Here is a 12770-nt window from a genome sequence, read left to right on the forward strand (position 1 = left end):
ACCCTAATTTCCATCCCTGCAAGTTCAGACTCAAAAGCAGTAGATGGGGGCTTCAGGCAGTGCTGCTCAAGAAAGAGCCCTGGTAACAAACCTACAACGGTTAGTAGAAAGGTCTGAAGAAGCAGCTACTTCTGCTAAGAAGAATAAGAAACTAAAATATCATTTGGGAAGATTTATTTGCATTGGAATGGTATTAGTATCATTTTGCCCTTGATTTAGCCAGTTCTACGTAAAGTACAGATTCTGGAAATGAGTTACATAGGGAAAAACCTTGCTCTTCTTCTCTTATATTTTAGCCAGATTATATTTTTTTTTGAGACAAGACCTGTAGCAAAGCCTTCATTTTGCAGCTGTTTAAAACAAGCGGGGAGGACATCGAAATGTCCCTGTTCTTTTTCTGAGAGAAGAAAATTATAGAGACATAAATAGTTTGTAAGCACAAAGTTAACACAAGAAGATAAAGAACAGCTAATGCTGCATTTAGCATATGTCTGTTAAGAGTAGGTACCTGAAATTGTAGGTAGAAATTTCTGCCAACTTTAAGACACCTAACTTATATTGAAAACAGCAAAAGTCATAGTTTCAGACCTTTCTAAAATTCCAAGAGCTCACATGTCTCTAAATATTAGCTATCATTACAGCTCTAGCCTAAGTACCCTGAAGAGAAGCAACCCGTCCTTCTTGTCCTGCACTTTCCCTTATAGCTTCCAGTTTTCCCTCCTGAGGCACTAATGAGCTCCAGTTGTGCCACAGGCTGGCTGAGCCCTGTGCTCCTGAGTGGGACCATCAGAGCTGGCTAGGTCAATGCATCGCTACAAAGCCACTGAGTCTCGTTACAAACAGGCTGCCCTCGTTTATAAATTGCCTTCTTATCTCTAATTGAATATGCACCACAGGCACATGCTCATAATAATTATTACCTTTAAAATGGATTGCAATTGACAGGAAGTGTACAATGAATTCCAGTTCTCTACACAGCTATTTTCTGTGTTTAGCAGAAAAAGCTGAAGATTGGAAATATGCCAGATGCATTGTTTGACCAGATGTACCATAAGATCTTATGGAACTCTGTAGAATAGTGTAATGCTATAAAGAAAGCTAAAGCTGCTTACTGTATGGGTTTAACAAGAAGAATCAAAATAACACAAGAAAATCTTGATTTCTGAGAAAGGAATATACTGCCATGTCTTTCAGTCTGAATTTCTCAACAAAATCCCTCATTATCTGACTGATGTTCCTGATTACTTAACCATGCTAAAAGAATGTTCATCTGCAGTCTCTGTACGTGCAGCTCCCCTCAAATTTATGTGGAAATGCTGTAATTGTTTCCTCTCTTTTAGCTATGAGCTACATGATGGATGGTAAACAGCTAGGAAACATTGCTACAAATAAACTGATAATAGCAGACTTTATAACTATGGTATATCAGTAATTAGCCGTATAATTTATGATTTATATCATAAAGTAGCTGCTATCTTATCCATAATACTGAAAATATTGGGTGTCCACATACAGAAATCTCATCAGAATATTCAGTTCTATACTTCATTCTTTAATCTCCATTTTGCCTCTGTTTTCGTATACCTGCTTTAGTGATTCCTTAACTGAGAACGTGCAGATTTACTCTGGCCTCATTAGTTCCCATCAAGCATGTGTCCCTTTGTCACCAGCATTTTGTAAGGAATACCATATTCTAGTATCTTGCACACGCACCCCCCTATGAATAAAAACAGTATTTTTGACCTATGAAAAAGAGATTTTCTATGAAAAACAAAGGAAAACAATTTTTCTTCATTTGGCTTAAGCACAGGAACTGAAAATTCACGTGCTCAAATGTAATTTGTACCGTGAAGAAACTCAGAACTGTAGTGAAAGCAGTATTTCTACAGAGAAGCTCATCTGCTTGAAAAATGATGTCATTTTTGATGCTGGTAGGCTAAGAAGCATGCCATATGCAAACTAGTTTCCAAATGGCTTCATTAAAGTTTTTACAATCTGTTTAAACATTAAACATTTTCTTTAAATATTAATAAAGTTCTTTGATTATTAAGGTTAAAGTTTACTCTTTACAGCACAGTAGCAGATGCCAGCAGTTAGCTAACATATACCAACTGGAACTAAAACCTATAGGCCAAAATCTCATTGGCATATGGAGAAATATGTAATGGAATTCCAAACTGAGACACACTCTCTGGTTTCTTTGAAAGGTGCCCTGAATCACAAATGAGACTCATATGACTTCATCTGTGCAGTGGAGTCGAACTCTATGGGGCTATGTAAACCTATGTAAGCTACTGCAGAACCAAAAAGCTGGTGTATATAACTAAGCAGATCACAATATTTCACTTTGGACACTTTGTACTGTGGCTTTCTTGATCTTCTCACAAGAGGTTTGAAGAGTGACCTCTGAAACATTTCTCCCTACTGTGGGTAGCTACTGCTTACCCTTGGTTTTTAAGTTTGGGTCCATGCAAAGATCCAGCCTTGTCCCCCACCTCTGTTTTGTGCACAGTTGGTTTTGTGAAGAGAATTTCCTCTCAGTATGTAGGCTGTCAAATCAAGTCCTTTTCCAATTATTGCCACCTTCCTCATCACTGAACGCATAGGGAGAAAAAGCAAACCAAAATTGATCTAATCCTGGGCTATGAATATATTCTCACATCAGCAACGTGTGGTGCTGAAGCAGAGTGGAGTGCATTTTAACATCACAGAGTATATATGGTTACCCTTAGTTTAAATTGTATCTTATTCAATTTTACATTTTGTAAAAGTTGACAATTACAACATTCCCTTAACTGTAGTCAGTCACAACTCTCTCATCAGAGAATTTCACGACAGAGATAAAAAATAAAGGTAGTATTTTTCATTAAAGTCTTTTTAATTTTTCATACAGGTAAACTATTTTAATGGACTTTTATGTCAAGAACCAAAGCCCTTTGATTTTAATGATATTTGGCTTACGCTATAAAGAAAAGAGATTACAAATATAATTATAAGTAAGAACACTCAGATTCTTTCTTAAAACATAGTTATGTCCCAATGGCAATAATTTTCTCTAACTGTCTGAAACACTGACACTTCACATTATTGTGTTAGGTGATTTTTGTACAGGATCTATCAATAAGTTCTCCAATTATGGAGTGAACCTCTAAAAACATCCTCTGCTTTGTATTTCTATTCATAGTACATTATACTGCTAAACCGGAACGCAGTAAAAGTATTAAGCTCGTTGGTTTACATAGTTCTTAATGCTGAGTTCCTTTGTTATAACCCTGTGTTGCCTCGCACTCGCACGAGTATGTGTCGATGTGTTTGTAATTGCTCTTACTGTGGGGACATTGTGTTTGGTAAAGAAATTAAGACAGCTGTTTCTTTAGTGGTTAGATACGTTACAGTGAGGTATCTACAGAGCATCAAACATTTTGTGGTGAATGTGCACTGACCTCACAGGAAGAAACCTGCGTGGTTTGGGAGCCGGCAGCTTCACTGATGTTTTGCAGCCTTTGCTTCCCGTGCACAGGGCAAGGCTTTTGTCCTGCCCAGAGAATCTTGGGGCAATGGGAGGCCTTCAGGAATCTGAGCTGTTGTGTGATTTCTGACATTACCAAACTGCTATTGACAAAGATCCATCCTTGCAATCTGAAATATATTTTATATGTCTCTCCTTTATAACGTGATTCTTGCATGACTGCTGATCCCTTACAATTCTCTTTCTAGGGATATCATCTGCAAAACTCCGTATCTGCTAAAAAAATGCACAAAAGCCTTGGTTAAAACTTTTTAGAAATATGTAGCTAACATGAAAATTCTCACACAATAGGAGTCAAGAAGAAAATAAATACATGTAAATAAGGCTCTGTAACAGTCTAAAGCACTCGGCAGCATCCCGTCTTTCTAGTGACTGCACAGCTGTGTTTCCATTACATGATTTTGGATTGATGGATGGATGGATACATGGATTTTCTACCTTCAAAAGAGACGCTTGTACAAAATGGTAGCACAGTGCAAAAAATACTAAACAGCTGAGTATAGCTCATCTCTCTCATGGTGCAGTCTGTGGAAATAACTGTGGGCTAAAAAGCTTTGTCAAAATTTTCAGATTAGATGTCTAAATCATGACTAGGATTCAAATAAGTCCCCTGTCTTTCCACACATTTTGGTACCTATCTAATTTCATTCACTTAAAATGCAAGTTTGAGCACCTATTTTAAGCTTTTGACTTTTAATTCTCCTTCAGTCACACCAATTTAGGGGGGTGTTGACCACCTTTTGCCTCCAGTGAACTTGAGAAGAGTTGTGAATGTTTGAGAATTCCAAACAGACATTTAGCATCCTCAGAAGCACTCATCCATGTACTAACTAATACTTTCCTTGATAAACCATTTCTCTGTATGAGTGCCAGATGATACTTCCCTACTCCACCCACCTTTTGCTGTCCTGTAGATACTTACCAGGAGCTATTTTTAAGGGGCATTAAAGAATGACTAGTTGTACCTTTTCACTGTAGATAATTTTGTGCAAAATAAAGAGGGTCGGGATCTCTCAGATTTAAGTACAATTGAAGGTGTATCTTAGTTTAGGATTTTTAATTTCTGCATGGTTTACAGTGCATATTTTTTTTTTCGTTTTGGCTGGTATCAGTTGTGGGATCAGTAAAACATCATCAGGTAGACTACAGGTAATTTAGTAGACCTGAAAACACAGAGAATCTTTACAGTACTTTCTCCAACAGCTTCCATTCTGTTGGTTTCAGCCGGAGTCACATTACAGCCAGATGCAAACCTGGCCCAATGAGATTAATTATGAAACTATCATTTAAATTCAAATAGTCACAGGCTCACTTTGGGTTTGTGTACACTTACTTTGGGGGCAAGCTTTCACCTTTCATTCTTTGCACCCTAACAGCATCCAACTGCTGTAGCTTTTGAAGCTTTGATATTATTAATCTGTGCCTTCTTTGTGCTTAATACTACATACTCATCTCCACTGAACTGTACAAACATACTAGTAGTGTATGCAGACATGCACATATGCCCATATATGCACTCTTGTGTTATGGAAAATGCATGTATAAACAGCACTGATAATTTCCTCTCATTAAATTTAGGTTCATCTTCTCCAATTATCTTTCATCTGCAATTTTTTGATGTACTTCACAGGTAGAAGTGCAGGGTGTTAGACAGCCCTTCATGACAGGCAATTATTTACTTAGAGTGGAAGTACCAAGGTTGCAGCCACTTTGAAGCTGACTTGTATGTGATAACAACCTTCCTGTGCTTTATCCGCAAGATGGTCCTTTGTACTGTTTTCAGAAAGTATATCACCAGTGAGTGTCTGGCATTTTCTGTATTTAAGAAACTGGACCTTTCACATTTAATGGTCAAGGAAATCCCCCTCACATTTTATGTCTCATTTATCTCATCTCTATACAGGATGCACTCTAGATAATATCTTTAAGTGTAGAGGACTGTTAGATATGAAAAGTCATGGACTCCAATACTTGAAAAAATGCAACACACAAAAAGTTGCTATTCACATTTCTCGGTCTTTTTGTTCCAAGTGAAACATTGATTCTTGAATAGCAACATACATCACAAGACAGGGAATATGTTTGAGGATGGTTGTAGAAATGAAACAAAAAAATTACCTACATTCCCACCCTAAACTTTGCCATATAAGAGCAGATCAGTGGACCTACTAATCTAGTACCCTGCTTCAGAAACTGGTACTAGAATCTGTAAAGCAGCTGCAAGTAGTAACTGCTGAACATAAATACAGGGTAGTATTCTGCCAAGGTAATGTAGTTAAAAGTTGCCTCATCATTTATAGGTCTTGAAGAATAATAAATGGAGGTTAATATCATCAGGAACTCAGGCTATTCAACACCAATTAAAGTACTTCGTAGAGGGAGAGTGCTCTCCCTAGGTCAGAAAGAGGTCTTCTGCCCATTCCCCTCCAGCCTCTATAAACAGTCTCATAACAAAACAGTACATACATGGAAAATCCTGAACAAATGGCTATGGCACAGAAAGTAGAGATATTATTTAGTAAACACTATTTAGTAGGCACTGAATAGAAACAAAATAGCATGTCGTCAGCAAAACACACAGAAATACTGCTCCCGTTTTCTAGATTAAGGTAAAGTAGCCTATCCTGATGTACAGCATTTTTCCACAGAAATAGTTTTACAGACTTTAAAGGGAAGCATCAATATGGGTAGATAAAAGCTGCAATATACAGAACAGGTGCAAAGAGAACTGTGTCCTGTAGTGTGTTGTACTTGCGGAGAAATGGAGTCATGAGCATTGTAAGAATCCTTTTTCTTTTTTTCTTCCTGGTACCTTAGAGGTCCTCATATTGGTTACGAGTTCCTAGTATGTCAAAGAGTAACTGAATTCCTTTCCAACACCCAAAACTTGGCAAGGAAGGAAATTGTTTTTATGAACTCACTTCAAGAATTAATATTAGAGACTATTTCCTCTCAGCAAATTGAAGTGGAATAAATTGCATTTGTCTGCCTTAGAAATTGATCGCTTGAGGTTAGGACTGTGACGCCAAATAACAGAAAAAAAACACTTGAGAGGGGTGAGGAGAGGAAGATGAGATTGATTTTGGCTTTACTTTTGAAAAATCAGCAGCATTTTGTCTAAATCTTACATAAATGTAGAGACACAAAAGATGCATTAGTTCATTGCAATTTTAAAGGCAACTAGATTATGCTGGTAACATTACAATTTTTCTTCAACCAGAAGGAGAACAGTCATGTTTTAAAGCATCTGATTCTCCTTTGTTAACTGAAATTGGCTTTGGCAAAGCCACTAAATGTTTATTTCTTTTGCTTATTTTATTTTTTTGCTTCAATATAGCTTTTAACTGTCAGTGGATGATGTCCCTGCTTCCACCTGATCGGTGATTTACTGTCCCAGAAAGATGCTTTCCAAGAAAGTATCTTTCAAGTTGTTCAGAATAGGTTAGAAACTTAAGCTTCATTTTTATTGATGTTGTCATTATTTTGCAGCTTTTAGTTCTTTTTTTTTGCTACACATAGTTTATTCTTGGATTTCAACTTCATAAGAATAATATGCTTAATCCTAGACAGCACAGGCTATTCATAGCCTCTTCATTTTCCCTTACCATAATTATCCCTCTTATCAGCGAATGGGACAGCCATCAATGTTCCCCAAAATTTCCAAATTCATCCCTAAACACAGTGATTCTAGTACCACTATTAATTGCTGACCAGTCAAATGTTCTTTATATTCCTTCAAACAATTTTCCAGCTACTATCCATTATGCCCAAGTGGAATCCTTCTGTAATACCCACAGAATTATATAGTTCTGCTAAAGTAAACATAGAGAGCTTTAACTGCAGTAATTCCTGAGAACATTACCTTGATGATTCCAACATCTCAGTTCAGGATTTTAAGATAAATAGCACTTTGAAAATGGTTGTTTCTAGTTTGTGAACCAAATAATAACTTAGATGACAAGCTGTAGGAGCAACAGCATCATCCTCTCTGTTTGGGCACGTTCCATTAAGGTGTCATTCTTGGGTTATTTTTAGGTACAACTTAATGCCTGATGTATAATAGAAAAAGTTGGTTGTACTGCAGGAAAGGGAGATAGTGATCCAAAAAGGTTTCCTCTCTTACCAACAGATACACATTTTAAGAAAAAAAAAAAAAAAGTTTGGAGAAATGCCCTTTCCTAGGCAACTTAGCAAGACTAATGATAGAATATCTAATTTTTCTGCAGCTACATCCAAAGTCTATTGAAGGCAACATAACAATTCTCATGAGGCACTGACTGTGGCTATACTACCACAAGTGCACACCAATGTTTCTACTCCTCTCCATGTCTTAAACACACAAGAAATGAGTATATTGAGTCTTAGATTTTAAACAGTCACTTACTTGTCAATTAATTGATAAAACTGAATAATTTTTCTGAGGTTTAATTTGAATCCTATAATTTGTGATGTTGACAGATTCATTGTAAACACAAACCAAACTAAGCTTCCATTCACCCGTGAGGTAAAACCTTTTTATAGAAGTTCTGAATGTTTTACTTTTTAAGTCATTCTCCCTCTGATTTTCATTGGTCCAAGTAGTTTAGAACCAGGAAAAGATTCTAATTTAGCTGCCCAAGCTCAACATTTCTGGTTTAAACTTGTTTTGTCCAGCAAAGCCAATACCATTTTTAATAATATAAAGGATTTGCCTTCATGTCTGGTGCCAACATTTTTTCTTTACTGTTGCTAGTCAGAAGTGTATTCTGTGCCAATATTTTATCCAGCTTCTCCAAAGCTGAACTTTGGTGGTGGTGTGTAGATTATGCCAGAAAGAATAATCCATACTGTGTAAATGCTGGCCTTTCCTCTCCCTTGGTGCTGCTGTTTTCTTTATTTCTTTTTCCTTTTACTTTCCCAGTACTTCCTCAGGCTTTACAGATCTTTTAAACCTTGCAGCTCTATAGGGAAATGGAAAGCTATTGTGTGCCTTCCATAAATCTGTTGGGGTGAAATTCATTGAACTCAGAAGCAAAGCCTACTGATAAAAAAGGCCAGAATTTTGCCCCAGGATATAAAAGATCTTGTAAGAATCTCTGCTGGTGTGCTTGTAAATTTACAGCTTGGATATCAAAATTAGCATCATAAACAAATTTATATTCTAGTTACTTTTGCTGATTCTTTCATCTGAGCATGTTATATCACTATGCTGTGAAGATTCGTTATAGCTGTACAATGGATTTCAGGCAAGAGGCTCAAATTCAAACCTTCTTTTTGTGATTTTGAAACCATTAATCAAAAGAAAAAGATTAAATAAAGCAATTAGGCTATAATAAAGGCTTTTACAATCTCAGAAAAATTACGGTAGCCTGAATTCTCACTGCATTTTAATTCAAAATAGTTAGGAAAAGGAATTTTCATCAGCTATTGATTTATCAATACCCTTGACTTCATGGAACATTTTTGATAGCTGTGTTCTAATTAAATAGCATTATTCAAATATAATAAATTTTATAACCATCACTTAACATTGAGTGCTTGGGATTTTAGTAGCTCTCTGTCACCTTCAAATCTCTCTTTAAAAGTATAATCAATTTTACATCCTAGCTGCTATTGGACTATCAAAACTCTCCCTATTTTGATGTCGTGCAAGAATGTATCAGTGTAAGGTGTAACCCCTTGGCAGGTGGCATTCTTCCATGTTGATAGCAAAATCAATGCAACTACAGAGGTGCCTACAAGAGGTGGATGACATTCCTTCAGCAGGTATTAAATCACATGAAACATTTTAATATTGCCATCAGTTAGTAAAATTCACTGAATTTTATGGAAATAAGTTGTGGGTGTAATTCAACTTTTACCCATTACCCTTGTACCACCATTATTCCCAGGAGATGAAAGAATGTTGTTTGAGATTCTGCTTTTACCCAGTACTCTCATACTAACTTTCTTTCATTGTGATGAAAAATACTGTTTTAAATATTAGAATTTGAGAAATCCTACATTTTCCATCTCCCCAGCCACAAGGGGACTGTGGCATAGACTCTGTTCATTTTCTCCTTTTGCTGCTCCTTTAAATAATTCTATTTTTATTGCAGCTGAAATGGGAACTTAGTGTGTTCCATCTTCCAGGTGCACTAATTACTCACCTAGATAATCTCTCTAGCACTCAGTGAAAATTTAAGTAGTTCTATAAAATGGATCAAGTCGCAAACCCCATTTTGGCGTAGCTTGTTTCTCTAATTGGCTTGAACTTAACTGTGGGGGTGGAGGGAAGGAAGAAGAAGAAAAAAGAAGGCACATTCCTTGCTCAACAGATTAAACTAATACAGTTTTTATATCATATAAAATTTTTCACTTGAGTGAAAATAAAACATTGGTATAAGATAAACTTAGGGGCTACAGGAAGGCTTAAAGTGTAGATAACCTGGACTGATTCTTTCCTCTGCCAGTGAGAACTGAACTGCAAGCAGCACTTACCAGAAAACTGTCCTAACCTAAAACTGATTTTTTGCACATCCTTCCTAGTACTTACAATGGCTGAGAGTAGTAGAAAACCTAAGTATATTTGGTGAACAATGTGTTTTTAACTACATAAATATTATGTCGATTTTAACAGACATTTTTAATATAACTCTTTTGTAATAACCAATTTTTACAGAAAAAATAACCAAAGCAAAGTAAATACCAGTTTCAGTAAGTCACTGAGCTAAAGACATAAACCAAGTGCCCGGATTGGTTCTGAATTGGTGTTTTTGTAATTAATACTCTACTCTGCAATGTGTTGACACTGGTGATTTATTACAACCCTTACTTTAAAGCCATAAGCAGATTTATAGGCTTCGTGGAGACGTAGGAATGGCACATTGCAAATGAGGTTCTTCAGTTTTATACAGAAAATATGTCATTACTATGTGTATATTAAAATGGTTTCTAGCATAATTTTCTGGTAGCCTTGGGGAAACTAATGGCAGCGTATGAGCACTTTAATGCCAGTTTCCTTTACAGTAGAAAGAGGTTAGTTGTCTATGTGGGAGGCAAGAGAAGGGAATTTATCAATATAGACAAAGTACTTCCAAGGTCTTGATATCTAGGATTCTAATCCTAACTTTTTTTTTTCCTTTTTTCATCCAAGTAATCCCACTTAAAAGATTCCCTTATTCAAAATAAGGGAATTTTGTGCGTGGCATTTAAGGAAACCACAGACATAGCACGGACCTGGCTTATGGCCACTCAGACAAAAAAGGATGTTTTTCAGAGGGTAATGTACATGGCGCATCTCCTCTTGGAACTCTTCGGGTGTCCCAGGAAATTAAGAATTCCGGATAAAAACCTATTCTTCCTATTCTTGTGCTTCTCATTAAAAGGTCTTAACATCTCATCTTTAAAATAGTGACAGAAACACAAGTGTGAAAGGAATAGCAATTTGGGAAAATGATTCTGTGGAAGCTGTTTCTTAATATGGTTTTCAGGAAATCTCTTTAGAATAAATTGTTTTGTTCTGATGGGATTTATGCTGCATGGCATTGACAGTTAAGTGCCTAATGGAGTATCTCCATGGGCTCTGTATTACTGTAGAACAAAACACAGACACTAAAGAAACACTGAATCAAACGCTGTACTGAATACAGGGATAAAAGTGAAGTCGAGGACAGAGAGTAAGTTCTATGTTATATCTAGAAGCGCCATGTTCTGGGAAAAGGCATTCAGATATCACTTCTTTTGTGACAATAACTAGTTCTGACACAGTATCAACTTTTAATATTGTGGTGAGAAATGTGAATAGGCTGCACTCAGTGAATACATGTGTCATATGAGTGATATGCTTCTTAAAAGAGAGAGCAAACTGTATGGGGAACACAGAAGACTGAATGAAGCTAACGAGCTAGTTTTACCATTCTAAGGAGCTGAATCTTTCTTAAGAGACAATGTCATGGCTGTGACCATTATAGGAAGGAGCCTACTCGAAATTAGCTATTGAAATAGCACCTTATTTTTGCTGTAAAAAGAAATGAAACTAGCCCAGATGTGATCATCTAGCAAGTAGGCAGAAAGAAACTTTAGTTTCAGAAACTGTGTTTCTAAAATGCTTCAACAGTAGATCTACTTTACATTGCTTTAAATCACGAATGAGATTTTGTAAATGAAGAGTGAAATATCATTCAGCATTAAAATCTTTGGAGCACTTTAACCTTATCCCAACAACTAAAGTAAGCAGTTGTGGCATCTCATAGCACTACCCTTCCCTTGTAAGACTTTTATATATACACAAACATATATTTTATCTATATAGATATATAAATCCTGTCATGACACTCCAGATACCTTTTTTAAAGCATTAGAAAAATGCATCAGATGAAATTCCCACAAAGTAGTGGGATCAAGTTTACTCCAAAAATGGAAATGCAAAGATTTATCGTAATAATTCTATGGGTTGCCAGATCCCATATTTTGAGGGTTTTTGACAACTGGTTTCTCTCATTAAAATTTAATTTAAATAATTTTAGCCTGCTAACTTGCAAATATTTCTTCTGCTTCTTTTCATGTTGTTCAGCATTGCAGCACAGAATGGGGGCTATGGAATGTGTGCTTGGGATAACTGATGGTGCTGCCATGGGGTCTGAAATATCTTCCCATATACTACCGAGTTTTATGCCATTTTGCCTCTGAAATTTGTTTTAAATAATGATTCTGACAGCTCTCATTTTTCCTTTGTTAGATCTTAGTCACTGTTATTGGATATTTATTTTTAGAAGCACAAACATATTATAAAAAATACATAAGTCCATTGAGGATGCATAAAATATCTCCATAGTAACAGTCCAGATAGTGATATATTACTGGTTGTAGGCAGACTGACAGACTTTGGCCCTAATTCTGCATCAGGGTTTGTTAGCATAGACTCCTGAACCCAAAAGTGACTTAGAAGTGAAAAGATCTCTTTTTCTCTTCTCTGTCATTATTTGGCAGCAGTGATTGATTTTTCCAGATGTGGATAAATATGAAAATTTATTTTATTAGCTTTTATATCATCAGCTGCAAATGCAATCAAGAACATACCCTCAAGGCAAATGAATATTTTGACTTTGCTTGTTTTTTCACAGACAAAATCCTACCATAATCACATATTTTAGGCTTATTTTATAAAAAGTTTAAATGATCTTCATAGTTTGGTTTGAAATGAGTAATTGATATTGATGTCCATAGAATGCAATAAAAGTTTTCATCTGCAATATGATAATAATAATAGGATAATATTCAT

General features: G+C 36.1%; 1 protein-coding gene across 1 annotated transcript in view; it reads left to right on the top strand.

The window, feature by feature from the left end:
* The window catches only part of SLC9A9 (solute carrier family 9, subfamily A (NHE9, cation proton antiporter 9), member 9), a 204536-nt gene that overhangs the window by 96910 nt on the left and 94856 nt on the right, over positions 1 to 12770 (top strand). The gene's annotated exons all lie outside the window — the stretch shown is intronic.

Source organism: Calidris pugnax, unplaced genomic scaffold, assembly GCF_001431845.1.
Source record: "Calidris pugnax isolate Ruff unplaced genomic scaffold, ASM143184v1 scaffold197, whole genome shotgun sequence".
Taxonomy (NCBI): domain Eukaryota; kingdom Metazoa; phylum Chordata; class Aves; order Charadriiformes; family Scolopacidae; genus Calidris; species Calidris pugnax.